This window comes from Cololabis saira, chromosome 7, assembly GCF_033807715.1.
Source record: "Cololabis saira isolate AMF1-May2022 chromosome 7, fColSai1.1, whole genome shotgun sequence".
NCBI lineage: Eukaryota > Metazoa > Chordata > Actinopteri > Beloniformes > Belonidae > Cololabis > Cololabis saira.
Window position 1 is genome coordinate 29,044,992 of NC_084593.1, and position 24,368 is coordinate 29,069,359.

The following is a 24,368-nucleotide window of genomic DNA, read 5'->3' on the forward strand; positions in this document are numbered from 1 at the left end:
CTTGTCCATACTAGTTATAATGTCATGAAGACAAATTAAACAAGTTTGAAAATGGAGCAGTGAATCTAAAACACTTTAGCTTTCAGTCAAAAGATACGTCATCATTTTATGGACTGTCTTGCTTTTTACTCTTTCATTATTTCTTTGTCTTTAGGTTCCTTCCGAATCAGTGCATCTATTTTCGTCAAAAATAAATACATAAATATTTTCATTATCAGGTTTTTCCCCTCTTGTATGTTGTACTCAGGCCGAGTCATTCCACAATCAAGTACGAGCCATTTGAGCCATTGCTGTTCTCACAGTTTTGGCATATTTCTATCAACAAGTTTGCAGGAGGAGCTGGGGTGTGCAGCAGCATGCGAGGAAGGAACAGTGAGAGGGAGGGAGACAGACAAAAAAGAATGTAGAAAAGCGAAAGACAGAAACAGAGGAATTTTTGTGAAACTGTGGTGTGGAATGTTAGCCTACAGGTTAACAGTGAAGAAAAGAAATACAAGTAGAAATTACTTTGGGACTGTTAGAGAAGCAACAACGCCGCGTAAACAGGACACACTGGAGTTAAACATTGCTTTAACTGTATTTGGAAGTAGAGGATTGAGCAATTAACTCAAAAAGATCATATGATTAGATTAGTAAACAGATGCTGAATGAATACGCCTCTGTTCTGGGAATCATAAGACAGGCAGACAGTTTTTAACTCAAAGTGATCAGACATTACAATTAACTGGACCTCTATTCTTTCTTTTATTTTTTTTCAATGAATATCTGCAAACTTGTTAGCGATCTCTTCCCAAGCATAGTTGGTCTAAATTACATGACATTTAGTTTTTACATACTGTAAAAGCTTTAAAGAAAACATGAATAGTGGGAGGCAATCAGGGTAAAGTGAGATGGATGAGCATGACATGTTTTATTGTTTTATTACGGTCTGGGATGTGTATTGGGTGAGGGGGTGTGGGGACACCAGGCTAGACAAAAGCTTCTCTTACTAGAGTGTGACCACAGAGTATTTCTGAGTCTCCATGCCTTGTCATTGACATACAGAAGCAGCACACAGTTGTATAGTGTGCACTCTGCTGGTCTGCAGTGTGCTACATTTTCTCTTGACCCAAAAGAAATAAATAATGCACAGCTGCTGACGACAAACACTTAAGAGCAGTGTGAGCTTGGCGGGCTTTTGACAAGGTTGTTTCATGAGAAGTGTTTGACTGGAACAGGTGGTCTTTCAAGAGAGGGGTGCAAAAAAGGAGGCGCAAAGCGCCAAAGCCTCCAAGTGTCAGGTTTCCACAAGGAAGGCCTTTCACAGCAAAATGGCGAAGGCATGACCATCCAGTTTCAAAGGAAGCCTTCCGATAAACATTCCAACAGTAGTTTGGAGTTTTACCACATAATAGGTTATTGGTTTGAATTAACAGATGCTGCATAGTTGTGGAGTGGGGTGACGTGCACTGACTAAATTGGCTTTATTTTTTAATGTTTTAATCAGTTCTAGATGTTACAAATCGAGTGTGTGTAACACTGGCATTATGTCTCAGGACACTTACCTTGGATTGCTCAAGCAAAGCCAAGGGCTTCAGTTAACTGCTCCTGTTCTTGATGCCTCGACTTCTGTGAAAAGAAGAGCAACAAAATATTTGGGTTTACTGCATATAATAAAAAAGTATATGTATATACGTATATATATATTTATTAAAAGCTCCAAAGAAGCCTTCCTTCCTTCAGCATGATGTTCAATGTTCTTTTATGCAACAACTTTCCATATTTCAGTCACATTCTTGGAATATATAAAAGCTATTCCTCACAAATGAGTCCCTCCTGCTTAAAGAGGCATGTCCTTATGGCACATAGAATCAGAAGTACACTCACACAACAGACTTGCATCATCAATCACAGCCTGACCTTGGTAATAGTTTTGCAAAACTATTAAACCCATATACTTGTGTGAACGGGCTCTCACTTTTGGAGAAAGAGAGATGGAAACCAGGTCAGGGTAAAGCTTTAAATCAAGCGCTAAAGAAATGCAACTGTGGCACAAAAGGAATTCAAACAGCATTTGCATTCCTTATTGTGCTCATGTCTCCAGCTCTGGTTTCAATGCTCTAATGATGAATGAAACATATAAAACCAGTGATGGGTAGCCACAGACGGCCAGCGTAGTAAAACAATTTTTTTGAAGTTGTATTCACCCTTTGTGTTCTGAGTAAGAATCTGTATGTGAGTCATTCTTACTTCCACAATTCCTGTCTAGCTCAGTATCTTACAGATTTTACAAGGATTATTGTGTCAACCTGGAAGTATATTGTGAAACAAAGCCTCCTCTTTGTCATCGGGAGTACAAACAGACCTCAGCTTAATGTGTGTGAAGACAGGTATGTACCAGTGGAAACATGTCCCTCATCTGAGACAGCCCCTCCAAACCCATTATTAACTTTTTCCTGCCCCATACCCTATGTTTAATAAACTCAAGCATTCATTACGTCGGTGAGAATATTGCCAGATAACAGTATTTGTGGTATAACAACTATTTCTTAAGAGTGAAGGTATCATACATGTGTATAATAATAATAAAATAAAGTGTTCTAATTTGTTCATTTAAACCACTTGCTATTGATTTTGAATGAGTCTCATCCTGAAATTGCTGCGATAAATAGCAGCCTCTACACTACTGTCATGATGTTTGTGTTGGGAGGCTTGCACCGAAGCAGCTGTGTACACTCCCCAGCCTGTACTCTTGTTACAGAGGCCTGTATTTGTTAACCAGGCTGCTGTGTCAGGAGTCATTCAGGTACCAGCTGACCTGCAGGTATAGGAAGCGGGCCAAATGTAAGGTGAGATTCAATCTACCTGGATCACTGATGCCTAAAGAAAATTTCGCATGAATGGTATTTTGCATCCGTAAATGGTTATATTTATATTTGTGAGTAAGAATTTCTTGACAGTAGGCGACTTAGATTCATTCAAAAGTTGAGAACAGGTCGCTGCTTACTGTACACATACGAGGGGATTTCAGCGAGGGGAAAATGTTGTCTGTAACAGTGAAGTAAGCAAATAGCAGCACTTGCCATCCACACTGCAACACACCACCATGGTGCTCAGCACAGACCACCTTGCTTTGCTTCTGTGCCTTGCTTGCAGAGGGAGTTGCTCACTGCACAACCCCACCCAGGCCTCCAGTCACACACATTCCTTGATAGAGCTGTCAGGCCAGCTGGAAGAGAGCCCAGCCTCTCCCCACGGTGACTAACTCCAAAGAAATGTCCTCTTTCTCTCTCACACTGACTTCAGTCTAATTTTTATTCCTCCCACCCTGTACACTGGTTCAGTACCTCCCTCAACCCCCTCCAGAGTCCACACCACCACACCTCCTACCTAACCTCTAGGTTCCACACAAATAAGCAGGAACACCAGACTGAGTCAGATTAGGGCTGTTTAATGACACCCTGAGACTCACTTTTTAAAAATGAACATTACTTTGACCAGAATGATGATCATTATCAAAGTTGGCTCTACCTGTGTGTTTAGCTGATGCAGTAAACAGCTCTTGGTGCTTTCAGTGAAAGTCCTAGGTCTTACCCTTTTGCTAGAAGGGTAAATATCTATAATTTTTTAAAAACAAAAAAGAAGCCGACAAGGCTTTCACATAAGTAGGTCACATAACACTAGATATGTATCAAAGTGGTTGAAGTTAGTCCACCAAGTTGATTGCCAAATCCAATCAATTTGGTGCACAGAAAAGAGGAGCAGTGTGACAATGATTACTTCTCACTCCTAAGTGTATCATGCACAGCGGTGCCGGCTGGTGATAAGATTCGATTATGAGCAAATAAGAAGATCTCAGTGCAGCAAAGCATAGAGGGAGAGAGGAGCAGAGACCAAATCAGTCCTGTTGTCAAAACAGAATAGACTCCCTGTTCTCCTCACCGCATTGCAGTTTGACACAGCAAGTACAACAAACACAAAAAAGAGACACAGCAGGCCTCGGCCTTCAATCCTCCCTCAAAGAAGCAGATAGGCCATGCATGTATGACACATAGAAAAGGAATGAGAGTCAAAATAAATGGTTCTTTTCTGCTCCCCATGTCCACATAGCCCTGAACCAAACCACAAGTCCTGTGTAAGACCAAAGCCTGCCCACTGACGCCAACTTGGCCGACTACTGATTAAACCATTGTGACTTTGGCAGGAGTCAAGCAACAAAATGGAAAAACTGGGGAAAAAATCCTCGTCTCTGGCTTTTACAAGATCACAAACAAGACTCGGGCCGCATTGAAAGCACATTTCAACTCTTCATTAATTGCCACGTAAATAACAGTTTAAGCCATACGTTGTCATGTGGACCAGCAGAGAGGTTCTCTACAGTATGAGGAAGTACCGCATAACCCATATCTCCTTTCATGAGTTTCTTCTCCTTTATACCACTCAACATCCTAGAGAGGAGGATCAAATTTTGATTTTCCCGTTTTGTTTTGTTTTTCCAAATGCACAAGCCTTTTTAAGGAGGTTTATCCATCCTACTTAAGACGGGACAAAAAAGAATCTTAGAAGACAGAAGTAATATTTTAGCAAAAATGAAACACAACACTTGAACTCTTCTTAAATGAGAAGTGATCTTGCGCTGAGGGCAAGAAAACTGAACAACTAAGAAATTGATAAAAAAATAATAAAAGAAAAATGACATGACTGTGTTGGCTGCTCCGATTTGTTGTCTATGCAAATCTTAAACTGACAAAATGAGTTACCCCCATAAAGGGAAAAACTAAAGCATGGTGTAATACAGGGATCCATATAGGCTGACATCCTGAATAAGGTTATATATCAGGGCATTAAACTCCCTAAGTCCCCATTTTAATTTGCCAATTCACTCAGGATTTTTCAGTCTACCGTGGCTGCTGTTAGAACAAGGACGAATAAGAATGCATTCACAAAACAGGAGACATAAGGGCCACAAGGAGGACTAGATAGAAGCCATAGCAGTAGAATTTATAGATAGATATTAGGCTTATTCATTCATCAGGATGTGTATTTGTGTTCAAGCCTACCAGTGCAGCATAGATTGTTCAAAGCAAGAGAACACACTTGATGGTAAGCAAAGCCATATTAAAGTAACTGGCATCAGATAAAGAAAACCTAAACAGAGCTGAATATATTTACACATTTGAATTCCAGATGCTTCTGCCTGACATTTTGGGCTCCCATGCCATTCAGTTTTGGCAACAGAGGCTGTTTCATTCCTTTCAGAGCACAACAGGTCAAACAGTGAGGGCGAAGTAGACTATGCAGTGCAGCAACAGTTGTATGAGATTTATTGTTTTTGGATAGTTCTGTACAGCAGATGTTTGAAACTTTTTGGTATTTCAGAATTAAAAAAAAAAATAAAATAAAAAAAGCTTCACACCCTTTCTGTGTTCTATGGTTGCAAAAGCTTTACCAAGTATGAAGCTACAACAAACACATTTCAACTGCATGCATGTGCATGGGTGTGGCTTGAAAGGGTATTATATGTAACTTGTTATGACTGTCTCATCATACCTCTAAAATCTCTATTTCTCAACAACAGGGCAAGCATCAGTAAAGATAGCTACTTCAGAGAGCGTTTGAGGGCATGCTGAAACATTCCAGACCGGCACTGGATTGGTGAGCAGGGAGTGGCTGCTTGTTGAATTACCTCGAAAGACTTTCTAAAATCGAAGAAAAGCAAAACTACACTTTAATTTGTAGCTGGCCGGTAGTTTTTGTGGTCAAGGATGTATTAAAAACCACTAATGACTCTAATGTGTTTGATGAGAACCAAATGCTGAAATTCAGAAAAATCATCATTAAGAGTTTCCTCTATCAATGTGTTATATAATAGGGTATTGGTACTGTTACAGCACCTTGTACAGTAGAGGTTGTACAATGCTTTTAGTAGCAGTGATAAAGTTTTTGGCTTTTTTTCTTTGCACACATGGTCCACACTTTTCCTGACCTACTGGACATATCTTTCTTGCCAGGGTGGATTTCTTTTGAAGGTGAAAAAATGGGGCTTCACTTCATTTCACTGCTGCAACAGCAAACATTTTACACGGCAGAATTATGCACCCAAGGTTATGATGGTGATCCAGAAGCCAAAAGCAAGTGAAACTGTTTCCCTGCGTGCATCTGCTTTCATGCGAACATCGGCAGCAAGTCGGAAGGACACCAGTGCGTGATCATGTGGGATCAGGACTGACGAAGCCCTGAAATCTTGCTCTGATGCTAAAACAGCTCTAAATGGCACTGTAGGGCACATATGATTTATTCTTCTTTTTTTGTAAACCAACTTGCTTCATGTCCCTGGGGCTTTAACTCACTGGGGTTGCTAACCTGTAATTCAGACTTCAACCAATCTCATGGGTCAGAATTGAATGAGTTTGCTGGAGCTTTGGGATGTCCAAGAGCAATGCTTTGTGTCTAAATGAATGTCAGTTGTGGAAAAAAACAACAACTACAGTTTGATTGCCATCACTGCTTTCTCTTGCGCTGGCCCCACGCCACCCCTTCATCCAACCACTCACTCAACAAACCCATAAGGAAATGGCCCAGGAAGTGTGTTAGAGACCAGTTTCCTTAAATTTCACACTGACACATCTTACTAACGCCACTCCTCTTGTCCCTGCTGTCAATCAACAGCCAAGAGTATGTAACTGCGTTATTGTATGTAGCTGTGACAAATATCCCTGGGCAAGTTAAGACTCCAGTCATGAGGGAAAAGCCTCTTCATCAGCCCTAGAAAATGCAGTTTCGTCACGCAGGTGGGAAGCGCAAAGAAATCAGCTTCAGGGCAACTGTCAGCTGTCACTGTCAGCGATGATAAGTGAGCAAAAAATTTGACCAAAAAAGGATTCTTGATAAATTTACAGTGTGGTTTTTGGAATCCCAAGTGGCTTACATTAATTCAGGTGACAACATAATACAGGGTCTGTGCTTCTGCAATGGTGGACAGTGCAAGTACTTAAACAAACAGTATCTGCCAAGATGAGGCCCTGTTAATTGACGAGCATTCAGGTACTGGCAGTTGGGATCGGACTGTTTCCCAGCGTGAAATATGAACTGCGCTTCATGTTTATTACACATTTCTCAGCCAACAGCTTTAAAATAGCTTTATATAACTTTTCTAAAACTTTATATAAACATCGCCGCCAACTTAAACATTGCTTGTATTATTACTAAAAGAATACAATAGGTTAAATATGTTTTAGATCTGAGTGACAATTTAGGCTTTCAACGGGTTTGCCTCTTATGTAATTAGTCACCTTAAGAGGAGCAATTTGAACCGTGCCAGACATTTACAGCTGCAGGGCACTAAAAGCAGTTTGCATGTGCGTTGTACAAATCGCTGTAGGCCTACAGAGTGCAGCAAAAAAGCAGAACAGACGTTTGGGTGTGGCAGGAGGGAGCTGCGGAGCGCAGGCAAATACACGCAGTAAAACGACTTCCAACTGAGATTCAACAATGGATTACTTTTCATCTCTTTATCTGCTTTTACCACAACTTAAGCAACACCTGTTTACATACATGCCCCCCCCCAGACTATATGTTATGATACAAGTTTGAAGCACACCTGAACAGATGCCCTTTTAATACACTACAGTAAGAAAACTTCCCAAACTTTCTGGGTTTCTGAAATGCGTAGTTTACGCTCTCTCAAAAAGTGCAAACTCTTCACCCCTTCACCCTCCCTCCACATCTATGCATCAAACCTGGTTTCAATTAGCTTGTCTTTCCAAACCACCACATTCCATAACTCCCCTCCTCACACCGGTCCCGCCCATCCCCCCCACCCCCCAACCCCACCTCCCCCGACTCTCTTTCCCGTCTTCCTCCCATCTTCTACCCCCGCACATCCTGGCAGGGAGCCCAGTTTAAAAACCCAGGAGAAAGAGAAATCGCTCTATGTCCAGGGGTTTTGAAAAAAGTAGTCGTAAAAGTTATGCAAGCCTCAGAGCCAAGCAGGAATGACAGTCTTCAACTGTTGTGTAAATCAAACTGGAACAAAAGTATGTCTCGCTTTTTCTTTTTTCTTTAAACATTTCAAAAACTTTCAGGAACTTTTACCAGATTTTAAAATGCGGTTTTCATTGAAAACTACCATATCTGCGACATTCAAGATTCCATTTAACAGTAAAACCAGACACTGCAGAGAAAGAGAACGTTTCATATCAATCATTTTCATTTTGCATGCTCTGCCCTTATATCCAGTCGGGATGTTTGGAATTACTAGGAGGGGCACAACGCAACAACCGTCTGCAGCGTATATGTCTTTTTTTCTTTCATTTTTCTTCTAGTTGTAAAGGGTGTGCCTCTGTGAGGAGACAGAAAAGCCAGAAGGGAGGGAGAGGTTGGCGGAGGGTGGAAGAAGTAAGAGGGAGGTGAAGGAGAGGGATCCACACCCAAACTTGTTGCTGCAGGCTCTCACAGGGAAGTACCTTCACTTTTTAAACATCCAAGCCAAGGATGCTTGACAGATAAGAACAGCACTTCAACTATAACAGTAGCTCACAACCTGACTCTTTTATCTTTTCCTCCCTCCTTCCATTAACACAGCATCAACCAAGAAATTCCTGGGAAAGCTTGCTTTCCCAAACACCAGAGATAAACGTGTTTGGAGAACACATCTGTCTAGTAAAACTGCCAAAACACTACAGAAATATAGGGATTTTTTTAAGTCTTATTCCAAAACATAAAAAAATGACACAAATCTGCTCCAGAAGAATGAATGCGTCGCTCACATGCATATTTGGTAAGCACGGTTAAAGCATAATCAAAGTGCGCAGTTCCAGTCAGGTCATCTACGTTCATGTGGCTGTTGGTACACACCCACCTCTCATGCATTACACTACTTTAAATACCGGTAATTATGATATAACTAAATCACTATAAATGTATAGTGATTTCCGCACAAATAGAGTACCGCCTTACAGGAGAAAAGCACTGGGAGAAGAGCCCAAATCCAGAATTTTTCCTGCCTTAAAACTTCTCTTTGGAAAAAATCCTCAGGACAGGACAGCTGACAGGCACATACAAAAGTAGGACAAACTTGTGTACAACTGATACACACTCACAAGCGCCTCATGATATAGTGAAGGAATGTTAAGATAACGCTGACACTTTAGCAACTTTGATTTTTAGCTGTTTTTCAGCATGGTTAAGCATGAAGCAAAGGACAGCAATGTCCAACAGTTAAAAAACAAAGAAAAGAAATATCACTTCACTGTAAGAAAAAAGAAAAATGGATCTTTACCTGTGCGCAATCTTTGCGCTCAAGAAGCCTCACACAGCTTGAGCATCCTTGAAAATGTGTCTTCTCCCCTTCTCCCCAGCCCAAGAAGACCACTTTTCACCCTGTCACAACTTCGCAGTCTGTCAGGAGTCTGTCACTCCTTTCCTATTTCTCGATCAACCAGATTTCCAGGGCGTTTTCTTCCCCCTCCTTTCGCCCTCCCTGCTCTGCTCTGAGTTGATTTAAACTTTTTTTTTTCTCTCCTTCTTCTGTGTGGCTGCTTCTCTGGGCTGAGAAGAGTGGTTGGGCAGGGATCTGGGTAGGGCTCCTGGTTTAAAGAGGGAGGGGAAAGTAAGTAAGGGACTAGGAGGAGGGAGTGGTCCTCAACAAGGGGACCACCCACTGCTCCACATAGAAGGCTGCAAAGATTCATTAAAAGTACGCTCGGCTCAAAAAATGCATTTACAGTATCGTAACTACATTTATAAACAATTTAGCAGTAGTTTAAAGGTGAGTCAGTTCTTATGCTATTCAACACAGTTTAGGTATAGTTTTAGGTTCACATGTCAGCGTCTCAATGAAGCACACGCCACTAAGTATCGTCTAATAGACAGTGACATAAACATGTTATTACAGCATTTACAATGCCGCACACAAACTGACACAAAGTTATCATTAACACAATGACTCGGGAATGAGTGTGTTTTTTTCCAAAAGAAAAGCAAGCTGTCTATTTACTTTAGAGGTTTCAGGTCTTTAGGTAAACACAAGACTGTAGCGTAGACTTTCAGCCCACACCAAACTGCCGAAGCGTAACATCTTATACAGTACTGTGCAAAAGTATTGGGCACTCCTAGTCTTGTTGTTTTATCAAAGTTTTTATCAAAGTTTGAATGGCATCTTTGTTTATTTTCCAGTGTCTTTGAGCCTCAGAGACTAAAGGAGCCTAAGCAGAATGGAATGAAGATCATTGCAAACATATGTATTGCAAAATAAAAAGTTACAACTGTGCTCGTTTTTGTGGGTTAGGTCACACTAAATACTGACTTTTGTTCATAGAGTCTATTTGTTCTAATCTTCTGGTGATTTAATTATTTTGTCTTAATTATGTAGAAGTTTACCAATATGGGTGGGCCGTGGACAAGCTCTGACCTGCACACAGACATTATTTGAACCTGCAGAGGCCCCAGGTAAACAATTCAGAGGGTTTTAGAAGATTTCAATGAAGTACGAAGAGAGATTAGAATTCCAAAAGCAGATTATATTATTATATATACTGTATATTATACACCAGACAACTTTTTTATATGTGTGATTCCAGAAAGGACAAGATATGGCGAAGAATATATCTTTAAACAAGATTACTACATCATTCTCACATAATATTCTAACCTTTGGTTAAACTCGTAATGTCACAAACCCAGCCGACCTTCCGCTCCCGGTGAGACCCTGAACGAGGGAGAGGATGATGTGATCACACTAGAAAAACTAAACGTTTGTTTGTTTGGCTAGTGCAGATGCTCCATTCTGTGGTCAAGCACGGTACGATTCCTGGAATCTGGCAAAGCTGGAAGAGCTGTGCTCGGGGAGGGTGCAGTTGCACTTATATCAGGAGCAGGGCATGTATGGTTCTGCAGTACAACTATTTAATTGGAAATTCTACATTGTCATATCGCTTTATCTGATCAGAAAAACCTTTTTTAAAAGCCACAGAGTAATTAGCATTGGCATCTTAGTTTCTATGTTTTTCTGCATTGTGCCGATTCTGCACTGCACTGTGCACACTCTCATTTAGGACATGAGACATACTAGTTTGGTGTAAGTAACGTGACAAGGTGATCATGTGTATGCAGCAGCCGTGCTCCTGGAGTTAAGTGAGTGCAGGCCAGCGAGGGACTGTCCGTTGTGCCTGTGTACAATATACCTTGGCTCGTATGAGGAGGCCCTAATGCAGGAATTATACCCTCTCGCACGCATCGACAGGCCTGGCAGATGCAAACGTGTGGCTGTTCCTATTACAGTTTACTTATGTTCTCCATGGTCGCATCAAAGCTTAAACATGGCAGCACTGATCAGTGCACACCACGTGTAAAAGCCTACTTTACCTGCTGTATGTTATTTTTATGAAAAGAAAGTAGTAATCTGCGTAATTGTCGATAGAATAATATGTGCTTATAGCCTTATTTTGTTATTGTCTAACAGGTTTATTGAGTTTGAAATATCTTATTTCAGTTATTGTCATTTCAGTTATTTTTATTTTTCAAGTCTTTCTAGTTTATTTTCTCGCTCTAACCACCCAAACATGATAGCTTCAGGATTCAACTAAAAACATATAAACTGACAGTTTATTTTTTGTGAAGAAAAAAAAAACACGACCCGCCTTTGGGTGGTGTCTCAATGGATTCAGCCCGGGGTTACAGGCTGTAATCGGGTCGGCGGCTGGCTCATAAATGGGAACGTCTGATAAAATGCCAGTTAACTGACTAGAGAATGTCACAAGAATGTCCTTCTCAACGTTTTTCAGATGTTGTCAGCAGTCATGTTAGTTCATGTTCAGATTTCTTATTTTAGATGAAGCAGAAAACAGTTACCACGTGACTGCATTGTCCTGGATTGTACAGTGTATTCTTAAGCAGAAACATATACATATTTGGGGGTTTGATTGTTTTGTTATTGGCATTCTTGATCAAGTCTGTAGTCGTTCCTTATACCTTCTGGACTGTCATTCAACACGCAATGATGTTGGATTTATGTTGAGGTTCATGGAGGATGTGCATGTGTGTTCCATAAGCATGTGCTTGCAAACTTCTTTCATATATTTCTTGGTTTCATTTCTAGCAGCCTTTTTGCATTTAATCACATGTTTCTCCCAAGGTGAAGAAGCAAACACCACAGAAGGAAGAGAACAGGAATCTACTGTGCTGCTTTGTGAGGGGCGGATAGGGAGTGGTGCGCGCATGTTTACGACTTTTTCATTATTACCCAATATCACCACCCTGAATCAAGACACCTTAGGTGTTGTTTTATGAAACATGAGCAATTTCAAAAATGTGGGACTTACGTAGAGCGCCTACATATGCCTGGTTTCCACATAAAGAGTGGTATTTCTTGGCTGTTTGGACGATACCAGTTTTTCATTTCATCAATATTTAAGGGGCCTCCAAAACTTTTCTTAACATAAAACACATTTATTTAGGAATCAGAAGGTTTTGAAATTCTCAGAGGTTTAACATGTATTAAATCTCAGGCTGACAATAGAGAACATGTACAATATTGCTCTTTTGGCTGAATTTAAAGTTTTAACTTGAGGGTTTTCTTTGTCCTTCTACTGCACCTGTTTGCTCGCCTCAATGCAAACCGAGGCGAGGCTCTCGGTGCCTTTGAAGAAAAGTTTCAAATTACAGCAAATGCTGCTTCCGGGCTGACCGCTCCTTAGATGCGTCCGTGTGTAAACAGCAGGACTCTTGTCAAGACTATTTGCTGCTCATCAACTTTTCAACTCTGAATGTTTACAGTCCCATAACAACCAAGCAGTAAACATGTTCTTCTTCCTCACAATGACCCCAAATGTAGTTTTCTTTAAGAGCGTGTTCTTGCACTGATGTGGGGAATCCTGTTCTCCATTAAACCCAAAGCAGATCACAGCAGGAGTTGAGGAGGAGAGGGAGCGGAAGATAAACACAAGAGATGGAGTCCATAACCAGATCTGACTCTGACTGTGCATTGGAGGGAAAGAGAAAGAAGAGGGGCTTGTGATTAATTGTTTTGGTGTTGGCCTCTCTCCGTTTTGTGGCAGGTCGCTTGGGGTTAAAAACAAGGATATGTGGGAACGGGTGTGTTTCCTGGCCCTAGGTGTGTCAGCCAGCATGAACCAGTACAAATAGCTTGGCTCAGACACACGATGAGTCACAGGCCTTGACTACAATGAAAACAGAGGAGCTCAGACTGCAGAGAGGACTGAAATCAAAGGATTAGATGGGCATGGACGATTGACTATATGGTTGCACGAGTGCAAGCACATGAGTGAGTGATTAATGTCTCCAGCAAGACGAGGGAAGTCACATGGCATTGGACTGAGTAAGACTGTAACTTGTGATACGACGATTAAAGAAAATTTGCCGTGCACCTGAACCTAATGATGATTTTAATTTGATCAAATCTCTTTCAGGGGCTGCCGGGCTTTGCAAAAGGGCTCAACAGCCAAGTGGGTGTGAGCCTTGTGTTACCTTGGATTGTGTGATTCAGGTCAAATGAAACAGTGTATTTATGTGTTTGAGTCATATCTCGAGAGGCACTATACGCAGCAGATAAAGTTTAAGATGTGGCAGGGAGAGAAGAAATTCTCGCATTATGCTTACGAAATGTCACAATTTTCAAATAAAATTCTCTTCTGAATTCAAACAATGCGCACACTGTGCTCAGCTTGTTTGTATGAGCCCTTGACATAATTTGGAAGAACATGGAATCCAATTGAAGGGTTCATTCAAAGATAAGGTTAAGAAGTTAACTCTTTTCTTCCTATTTTTCTTGCTTTTCTTTTGGAATTTTTGCTACAGGTGACAACTATGAAATTCATTTTATTGGAAGAGTTTAATCTGTAATTTATCTAACTGCCTTCCTCATGTTCTTTAACATAGAAAATGAAAGAAACGTTCACTGGCGGCACTGCCAGACAAACTTTCCTTTGAATAAACAGTACATAAAAATCTGCTGTCGTTGTCAAAAGCAAATAAGAAGTACAAAAACGAGTTATCGAACAAACAGAGGAGTTCTTTGAAGCTTCATTACCTTTTTAAATACAATCTAACACAGTCAATGCTTCATGTTTAGAGAGGAATGGTCAGCGTGGAAAAGAAATCCAATACAATGTAGTACAATTGTTTTTTTGATGAATGAATGAATGCGCTATTGTTTTATTGAGTCAAAAAGGCAGCAAAATAAGCAGAACAAATAGTGATCTATCTGTGTGCCCCCACTGCTTCTACCCAAAGAAAATAATACAAAATGCAACTTTGACTTATTCTTTTCACTCGAGATCATTGGAATTTGTTGTTGTTTGTTTCATTCTTGCTGCGTAGTGTCATCGGAGGACACAGCACATACAAGCAAGATGAAGAGATTAGACTCTGGATCTGTGTAAAATGAAACTGATTTTATAAATGAAATGCTTAACAGATTGTTGTTGCATCATAATAATCATGAACAATGTTTTTTGTGTTCAGCTCTAATGCAGTAATAATACTTTATGAAAAAGCAGAACTACTTTGAATTTAACAGCTTGAATTGAAACTTTTTTCACTAATACCCATTTCCATTTTTCAGTTCTTATTAATATATAAAAAAAGTTTCACAGAATTTCTTGTAAATAAACAACCACACCTGATTCAGCAGCTGCACCACATGATCATTTTTCTCAACGGTCATTAGTAGAGAAACAAAAGAGTGTTGTCATATTTTGTGGTGACTTTATGGTAAAGCTTATTCAGACAGTTGACTTTACTAAATAAAGAAGCACAGCTTCATACTTTTACTTGAAATAAATATTGTCACACTTTTCCTCTAGTTACTTTGCAGCTATATTTCTGGCAAACTGTCTGATCCAAAATGTTTAATTCTTATCCTCCACCATGTTAGTAACTACTCTTGGATCCATATGAAATAAAAATAAAAAAAGAAGATCATGTTGAGTTCTGGAAGAAGCAAAGTAACATAGTAGTTGCCTGTGCAGGTTAATCAACATTGGAGTCATTGGTAATCTGTTTGAAGCTCAGTCCTCCTGTGTTTATAGTAAATAACTCATTTTGCATTATGATGGTGCGCCATCTGTTCTTCACAAAGCACTTCATTCACCTCGTGGAATGACTGTGCTGCTCTGTAGCATAATTACCAAGATTGCTTTATCCAACAATATATCAAACATTTCAAATTTGCCCAGTTTTTTGGTCTCAATCTGTCAACTTTAAGCTGACACATGCTTCACTTCGTCCACAAGGAACTCTTAAGCATCTGTTGCTGTTGGCACACGTGTGCAGCACGATTTGAGACGTTTTCCTAAAAGTGTGGCTTTTGATTTTGAAAATTACATTACAAAAGTAGTACGAGTGAGCAAACATGTGGAATGAAGAGCATAAGAATGTGAGCTTTTAAAGTGCAGGGAAGCTACAAGGAGCTGCAGATTTAGATAATGATTCCTTGAAGGTCCACTACACAGTGTTCATTTAACATTGTTATCAAATATTGCTATAAAATAACAGAATTTACATCCTTATTGCTTTAAATACAGCAGATGTTAATCTGCTGCTATTATTTAAAATATTTCCAAATATAAGCTGTCTCAGTTACACAACTGGCTTTTTCTCCTAAAACCTTCATATTTATACTAGCACAAAGGAACTTTAGCAACCTTTAGCTCAGTAGGTCCCCCTATAGGTGTGGAGGTGAAGTTGCTTTTATAACGCTGATATCAAATTTTCACAGGATTCGTATTAGCTTGGGACATCCATCCATCCATTTTTCTATACCTGTTAAATCCTGTTCAGGGTCATAGGGCCTTAAAAAAAACTTACAAAAAAAAAATTACAATCCCTGTATTCATCCCTAGATGTGTCGTTAAGGTCTTGTGATTAGTTAAACAATTAGCATTTAATTTATATAAATTTTAAATATTGAATTTGAAGCATCTAATCACACTCCTTAGTGACAAGACGTCAAGACATTAAGCTGCACGTGGTGGATGTTGGCTAATATCATCATATAATATCAGTATATCTACCACAGGCACCATTATAACGCAGAGAAAGTGGCAGAAAAGGAAGCTTGAGGACATTTTTAGAAGTTTCCATCAATTAGGGAGATGTGCGTTCGCACTGGATAAAAATCATCCCATCTCTCTGTTTGCTGAAACGGGAGGTAATATGTGGTGGAAGGTTTTCTTTACAAATCACAGAAATGGGGCATTCACTGGATTCATATCACAGACATCCTAAGTGGTGATTACAAACTCATGCAGCTCCACTGATAATACTAGTCCCAGTCAAATAGGGCTATGATTGACTTTTTCCCTGGTTTCTTGCTTGGTCACTTTCTCATTTTCTTTTCCATGATTACTTTTTTTTTCGACTTTTAGTCATCTCTGCCATGATATGTACTGTAACTCTGCGTTAGCTTCATTGGGAAATGATGTGAGGGTGCATTTGCAGTAGGCTGTCAATTCTGTGACCGAGCACAATGAAAGCCTAAAGATCGTTTCTTTAAGTTAGCTTGAGCACTCTGTTCTTCATTCAGGCATGCCACAATTCCTGGTGTCTGCCACAGTTGGAAGTGTATTGTGCTTGGACATGGTTATAGTCGCACATGAATTCATTTCCCTTCGGGGATTAATAAAGTATTTCTGAGTTTGAATTGAATTTGTATGTGGAGCAGGAAATGTGGATGGCACAGTTCCTCATGACAGTATCGTAGCAACGGAGCGGTGTCATCGAGAAAAGTCAAACATGTGTGGGCTGTATATGAAAATAAAACCTTAAAGCCATAAGGTCAATAGCATTACCATTATATTTTCTCTGCTGTTTTTTATTGTGATCATCCTCTGCTTCCAGTAAATAAATGGGCTCTTAATTTAGACGTGATGATGTAGAAGCACAACTGAGACTGGAGTAACATGAATGTAGGGAGGGAGGCTCAGTTTGTGTGACTGCACCCTTAAACACATCCTAAAAGTAATCAAACATTCATTCAAATGAACTCAAAACTCATATTTTAACTCAAAACTCTGTTTTGTCTTGAATATTTCCTGGCTTCATCAATAATCTGAAACTGTTTCAGAATCCAATTGCATTTATCAAGGTGTCCCTGTATCGGCCCTCCCCTTTATTGATCCTGTACAGCAGCGAAGGGCGCTGGAGTTGGCATGGGAACAAACAGGGACACACCCCTGACGTGCCATCAGTCTGGCATAGGCCTGTAACCTAATTTAAATAAATTAGATTAGCATAATTACTAATAATAATAATTTTCTCTGTCAACTAGCTGTTCATTGAACTAAGAAAAGAGTGATAATGTCCCATGATCACCACGTCATGAAATAAAATAACTATCTTATTTACTGCATGCATGATCCATAATGGGAATGCAACGTACTACCATATATCGGATTTTGTCTTGACGTGGCCCTGCCCCTGCTGCTTCTTGAGTAAGCAGAGCAAAATCTGGGACTTGTCAAAACAAAGTAGACCTAAGGTAACTACCGAGAACAGAGTGTATCCATGGAGAGATTACAGCTACAAGAAATCCCGGTTCGCTAATGACAGCATGCACTACTCAAGATACACTATCTTGCAACACACAGGTCACGCTGCCTGGTGTTTGCCATCACCATAGTAACTCATTGCTTATCTTTTCGGAATGCCCCACGGCGACTGCTCATACACAAGTATCCTGCGTACACACAAACTTGTGCTGATGACTCAGAAAGCCACAGTAAAGAATGTGAGGGGGAAAAAAGGGGAATGAGAGGCAGACTGAACTGTGGTTTCCATTGCAAGTTGTGAGTCACAAACACGAGGGAGGCACCCAAAAAAAAAGCAAAAAGATTATTCTGGGATGGCTGCTATGGCAACATAATAAGCAAGGAGGCATGAATGTTTCCATAGCAATGCCCTGCGTGTGTATGGATAAATATCACATGCCGCAAAGCATATAGTAAGGAACTCTGCTCTGCTATTCTTTGTCACACAAAGTTTGAAACTGTTTTGGGGAGAAGATGATCCACCCTGTGTTTCCTTTTTTTTTTCTTTCCTTCTCTTTAAATTTTGGTCTAGCAGTCTGGTTGTTGCAGCACACGTTACTCAATGCAGGAATGCTTTTCACTCGTCAGATCTTGCCATTGTTGCCACATCACTCAGTCAGATTAATTGACTTCATACAGGTGAATTACTGCTGGCCGTTTGTGTTAACCGTCCTGCTCTTGTGAAACCATGTATGAATACACCGTCATGCTGCCCACAAGGAGAGGAGTGCCGCTCTATTTACACCTTTCAGCTTTAAAACATTGGGAGATGAAGCCACTCCACAGATTTGAAAGGTTTAAAAACCACGAATGTGGCTGTGTTGGTGTTTGAGTCTGATAATTTTCCTTACAATCAATGACTGTCGCGCTGAGCTATTGATCAAAACCGTTCAGAACAGTCCTGTGACACCCTCCCCGTAAGTAGGCATGTTCCTCTAATGCACATTCCTGTCATAGCTACTGTATAGCAACATCCCAACACTGCAGATCTTCCTCTGAGTGGGTGGTCAACAACCACCAAGTCAATACATGAAGTCAAATTGGTTCAAAACACTCATCCATATCTGAAGGCCTCTTTGTTAACAAAAAATGTGCAGTGTTGTGCAAAGTCTTAGGCACCTTGTCTTGCTGTTTTATCAAGGTTGTAAAAGAACATTTCATAGTTAAAACAACTATCCATCTATCATTTGAGGATTTTTCTGTTGCCTGTTTTGTCATAAATGTAGTACTAATCCACTTCTATGGAATCTGAGGCCATGAACTCTCTTCCCTTCACCTCTGTTGATAGTGGCTTGTGCTCCATCGGTAGTCAACTTGTACGCCCGTGTGACGAGGTAGATCGTAACCGGACGGAGATGCCTGAACAAACAGTCCTTTTTCTACACTTTTTTCAAACATTCAAAGTAAAAGTTGCTTTTCCTGTACTGACCTTATCCACACTAACACTGTGGAGTGGAGGGACAGTTTTGAGTCTTGTCAGAGCCTTAAAATAGTACTGTGTTCCGATGTAGCGCCATTGCTCCCTGGGCTAACAATAGGGGTGTTTCCACTAGTGTGAGTTCCCAGTAAACCCACCACACAGGAACCTCTAACAGGGCCGACCTCCTGCCCTGCCCCTTCAGCAGGCGTGTCTCCATTGCTCCGTGGTGCCACACAAGAACCATTGGCCGAACAAATAAAACAGCTGACCACAGGGTGGCGGTGGGCTAATGCGCATTTTTTGCTAGTTGCATGTGGCCAGCAGCATAAAAAAAGACAAAAAAAGGAAACAGATTACAATGCTACTTGCGTTTTTGTGCTTTTTTTAACAGCGATTGAGATGAAAAGAAAACCCCCCTTGGACCTCTTTGCTGGTGTAGTTTGCCAACAAGGCCTGAACCGACTCGCCAGTCCAGCGATCATGTTTTCTTGAGATCTCCAACTTCCTAAAATGTATTTAGGCTACAGCAAAATGTTTCTGGTCCATGAGATGTGTGCACATGATTTATATTCACGTGAGCCTGCTGAACATAATTTTGAAATCCAGATTAGCAGAGAACCCCCCCCTTGCCAGGAGGTTTCTGTACCCCTCCTACCACTGGAACATTTTTCGCCCCATAAAGGTTCCTGAAGGCCACTTTTGCAGGGCCATTCCTGGTAATGGAGACACACATCAGCGATCCTGAAAAATCTACCCAGAATCCCCACTAGTGGAAGGCGCCGATTGTCATTTTGTTGCAAAGATATTCTCTGTTTCAGCTAAAAATCACTTTGCTCCCTAATGAAAGTTTACTCTCCACTAGTTGATACTAAATACGGACTTTTGCTTACTACAGGGACAGGAAAATAAATATGGATGATCTTAAAACTCAGCAAGACTAGGAGTGCCAATGACTTTGTGCGGTAGGCCACTGGATGTGTAAGTTGAGTTTTATGACAAGATAAAAGATTGCCCAAGGCCATGTCACAAATGAAGGTTAGGCACACACCCAAACAGTAACTGCGGCTAGAGTTGCAGTTTTGTTTGTTTTTGTCATAAATTTAATTTGTATTTGTTTTTTTTAAGGGAACGGTATCAATATTTCTGCTTTTGGTAGTCATGGCAGTGCGCTGCTACAGTTTTGCTTTACTTTGACAACATGCCCCACCTCTGGATTCGAGTACTGTAACATGAGCCAGATGCAGCTCTGGGGTTTCATGCCCAAAAGTGCAGGGGCTTTCTGTTTTCCCTCTGTGCTCCTACTTCTCTCTTTCCACATGTCACACACTTTTCCCTACCTTCTCTTTCTTATTGTCTCTGTTGCAGAACATTGCAAACTCGCCAAGTGAATAACTTTAATAACAATGTAATAATTACTTATATTGGCGACCGCCCCAGCTGGTGGATGCTACTTTCCATCTGCTCGCTGTTGTTGTTACTACACCATCTCTTCTCTCCCAGCCTTCTTCAGTTATTTCCCCTCAGAAGACTCACCTTTGACCTCCTTCATTCCATTCCCGTTCTGAATTACTTTGCTGTTTCAGTGTCAGAGAAAAATGTGGAGCTCACACCCTTTAAATAACTAATGGGTAGAGATATCTGAGGTCATTCCTCTCAAGTAAGGCACCAGGATACATTATGTGTAGATAGGTATTTGTCAAAACAATGAAATATTTCATAAGGAATCTCTGTTGCACAGTTCCCTGTTTTAGCTTTAGTAATAATGTTCATGGCTGCAGCTTTTGATGGACCAGGACATATAAGCTCAAGTAGTCATCAGGCGTTTATTATAAGGATTCATTTTGTTAGGATTTCTGGTCAGTGTTGGTATGGACTTCAAGTTTGGGGTTTCCCGTGAGCTCAAGGGAAAGGCAATAAAAGGCTGAGGGTGGGACAACATGTGTGGCTGTGTGCTTAGCGTTGCCTCCGTCAGCCTAAAACCATCCCTTCAACCCACTCATGACAATGACATTTTCCCTTATTGCCCATTCCGTTTTGTTTTCATGTAGCTCTGCATATGTATGCAAGTCCAGTCATTCCTGTGGGAATTGGTGGTTTCTGATATGTTGCAAAGCACCTCCCATTTTTTTTCAATGCATAAAGTTTTGAACCCTTATGAGGGATTTTGTAAAGTGACAGGAACTTGGAAAGTACTACTGTCCCCAGGTAAATTGTCTCCACGCCATTGCGGTTAACATTAATAAAGGTCTGGAGGCTGATGCACACCTAAAAAAGACTTGGTGAAACAGGTGCGTAGGAGTAGGTAGGAGTGAATCAAGGAAAAAAAGGGGGTCTCCCGCACACTGTAAGGTCAAGTGCAAAAAACTTTAATAGGGTAAACAAAAAAGCAACGTTTCGGTCCACAGGACCTTTCTCAAGCAGAGATTTTTAAAAGAAAGAACATTTCAGGTACATATATGGCCTCCTCTAGATGGGACAGCCAATCACCGGCTGGGTCAGTGGGGGGTCGCAAGAGGACCTGCAGCTGTAGGCAACTAGTGGTGATTGTGTTGCAGCTCCGCCCAGGGGTTGTACCTGTAAAATTAATCTCACCTCTGTCAAGACAGGAACACTCACAAGTGTATATTAACACAATAGCGGACAAATAAAGAGTAGAAAAAGTAAAGATACAGTGCATGTACTATACCAAGGGAAATAGCCTTGATTATTTTAAAAACTTACAATAACAGTGCATGGAAAGGAGGATCATAGTCATCGTAAGACCATGCCGGTCATAAAGTTACAGTACATATGTTGATACGGTTTTAAACACAAAAAACACCTCACTGTGCATGGATGAAAGAAAGTAGTCATAGTAAGTCCATGCCTGGTATCCTAAAAGTCACATAGAGGTCGGGAGGGGGGTGGTCCAGTAGGGTTTCAATACCTGGTGATAGATGCATGTAATGATGAGCAGAATAAATAAGATCTTTGTTGATCATAAAAGCCGTATACTACTAAGTACAAAATTATAGCATCACATTCAATAAAAATTCATCGTTAAGACCTTTAGGGGATAAAGTCTGTAAGGTGAAGATCCAGAATGCTTCACGTCTCTTCAAAAGGAGGTCATGATCATGATTCTGGATCTTCACCTTACAGACTTTATCCCCTAAAGGTCTTAACGATGAATTTTTATTGAATGTGATGCTATAATTTTGTACTTAGTAGTATACGGCTTTTATGATCAACAAAGATCTTATTTATTCTGCTCATCATTACATGCATCTATCACCAGGTATTGAAACCCTACTGGACCACCCCCCTCCCGACCTCTATGTGACTTTTAGGATACCAGGCATGGACTTACTATGACTACTTTCTTTCATCCATGCACAGTGAGGTGTTTTTTGTGTTTAAAACCGTATCAACATATGTACTGTAACTTTATGACCGGCATGGTCTTACGATGACTATGATCCTCCTTTCCATGCACTGTTATTGTAAGTTTTTAAAATAATCAAGGCTATTTCCCTTGGTATAGTACATGCACTGTATCTTTACTTTTTCTACTCTTTATTTGTCCGCTATTGTGTTAATATACACTTGTGAGTGTTCCTGTCTTGACAGAGGTGAGATTAATTTTACAGGTACAACCCCTGGGCGGAGCTGCAACACAATCACCACTAGTTGCCTACAGCTGCAGGTCCTCTTGCGACCCCCCACTGACCCAGCCGGTGATTGGCTGTCCCATCTAGAGGAGGCCATATATGTACCTGAAATGTTCTTTCTTTTAAAAATCTCTGCTTGAGAAAGGTCCTGTGGACCGAAACGTTGCTTTTTTGTTTACCCTATTAAAGTTTTTTGCACTTGACCTTACAGTGTGCGGGAGACCCCCTTTTTTTCCTTGGTTAACATTAATAACCAACAGATGGGCTGCTCTGTGAAATACAGAGTGCATGCATGGTGGTTTTACGTCTTTTATCAACAGTTTTCTCTCTCCCTTTCAAGCTCTTATGATTAAATTTCTCTCAGCTGACTGCACACCTGGCAGGCCGACCTCCTATCTTATCTCTCCAGACATTACTGGCATTGTTTTCAGCACTATTGCTGCATGTGTATATTCTATGAAAATGGATGAAAAAAATCTAATGAAGTTAGCCATGGCTGCGGTTAATTTTCCATTAATCTGTGGAGACAAAGATTCCTTTATAGTGAAAAAAATGTATACAGAGGTGAGGAAATGAGGCCGTAGGCCTTGAGTCGTACCAGAGCTACAGCCATGCTTAAAGTGTAAGAAAATATAAGAATTTTATTAATATTTCACTGTGACTTTACCATTAATTTCAGAGTATAAACATATACCAGAGGAGCTTATTGTATTCTTATGACATGCAGTATATTAGGGGCGGGTTGGTTAATTTTAGTGCATTGGCCCCCTGTTGTTTTATTGTTTTTTTTAATCTCTGTCCCTACATGAGCTTCCTCACCCTTTCCCAGATGTGTGTCTTGCACCACCACATGCTCTCAGCAGATGCGGGCCGTGCCTAACGCTCCCACCGAGAGCTGACAGCCACTCACGGCCCTTATGTGGTGAAACAATACAGTGGCTTTCTGTGTTCAACCCGCCTCACTGCTGCAACCACTTTGAAGACCCCGCACCCCCCACCACCACCACCACCACGTCCTCGTGGAAGGACGTGCAAAAAAATGCCCAGAAAGAAAGGATCCGAGAGGAAGGAAAAAGTAGCGAGTGCACGGCCAAGAAGGAAAGAAAGAATCGGGGAGAAAGGCTGGCAAGAGTGGAAGAGAATATGTTGCTGTTGGCATTGGACGGCTTATTGTTCTTGTGTTCTTGAGTTTAGCTTCTTAACTCTTGAGTTCCTATTTACAAACAAGGACCAGAATTTCCTGCAGAACAGCAACTTTGCATGGAAGAAAATGCAGAAACTGAAATTGAACTTTTGATCGACTAAAATTATTTTACTTTTGCAGCTCATTTCAAGATGAAGAAACTTGGGTAACGCAGCTCCTTCAGCAGTCAAAGGGTTACCTAACAGCAGCGTTATAACTGCTGCAGTGCTGTGGGTGAAGTCGAAGTTATTTGCTCAAGTTACAGCCCTCTTTCCACTGTGATCCACAGGATGGGTGAGTCATGTGCTCAAGGACTCAGGCGCTTGACTGTTGTGGGAACATTTCCATTTTCTGATTTCCATGAGACCACAGAACAAACTAAAATGGCTTCCCTGATTCAACACTATGGCTGGAGATGGTTGTGCCAAAATGATCCTGACTCACGCCAGCTAGGAAAAAATGACACATCTGAGTCAGTATGAGTCGAGAATCCTCTCTCGTGCATCTTTTGTGAGTGCGGACGTGTTAATCAGACGTTACGACCCAGAGACACACCCAAACTTCAGGATTCATCAGTTACTAAATAGCTT

General features: G+C 40.8%; 1 protein-coding gene across 4 annotated transcripts in view; it reads right to left on the reverse strand.

The window, feature by feature from the left end:
- ahnak (AHNAK nucleoprotein) overlaps nucleotides 1–9,522 on the reverse strand; it is a 31,049-nt gene extending 21,527 nt beyond the window's left edge. For all 4 annotated transcript variants that reach the window (XM_061725462.1, XM_061725460.1, XM_061725461.1 and 1 more), the window contains exons 1-2: nucleotides 9,260–9,522; nucleotides 1,545–1,608 (exon numbers count right to left, since the gene is read on the reverse strand). The gene's annotated coding sequence lies outside the window, so the exon portion shown is untranslated. The remainder of the gene's footprint in view (nucleotides 1–1,544; nucleotides 1,609–9,259) is intronic.
- Between the last annotated feature and the right edge of the window lie 14,846 nt (nucleotides 9,523–24,368).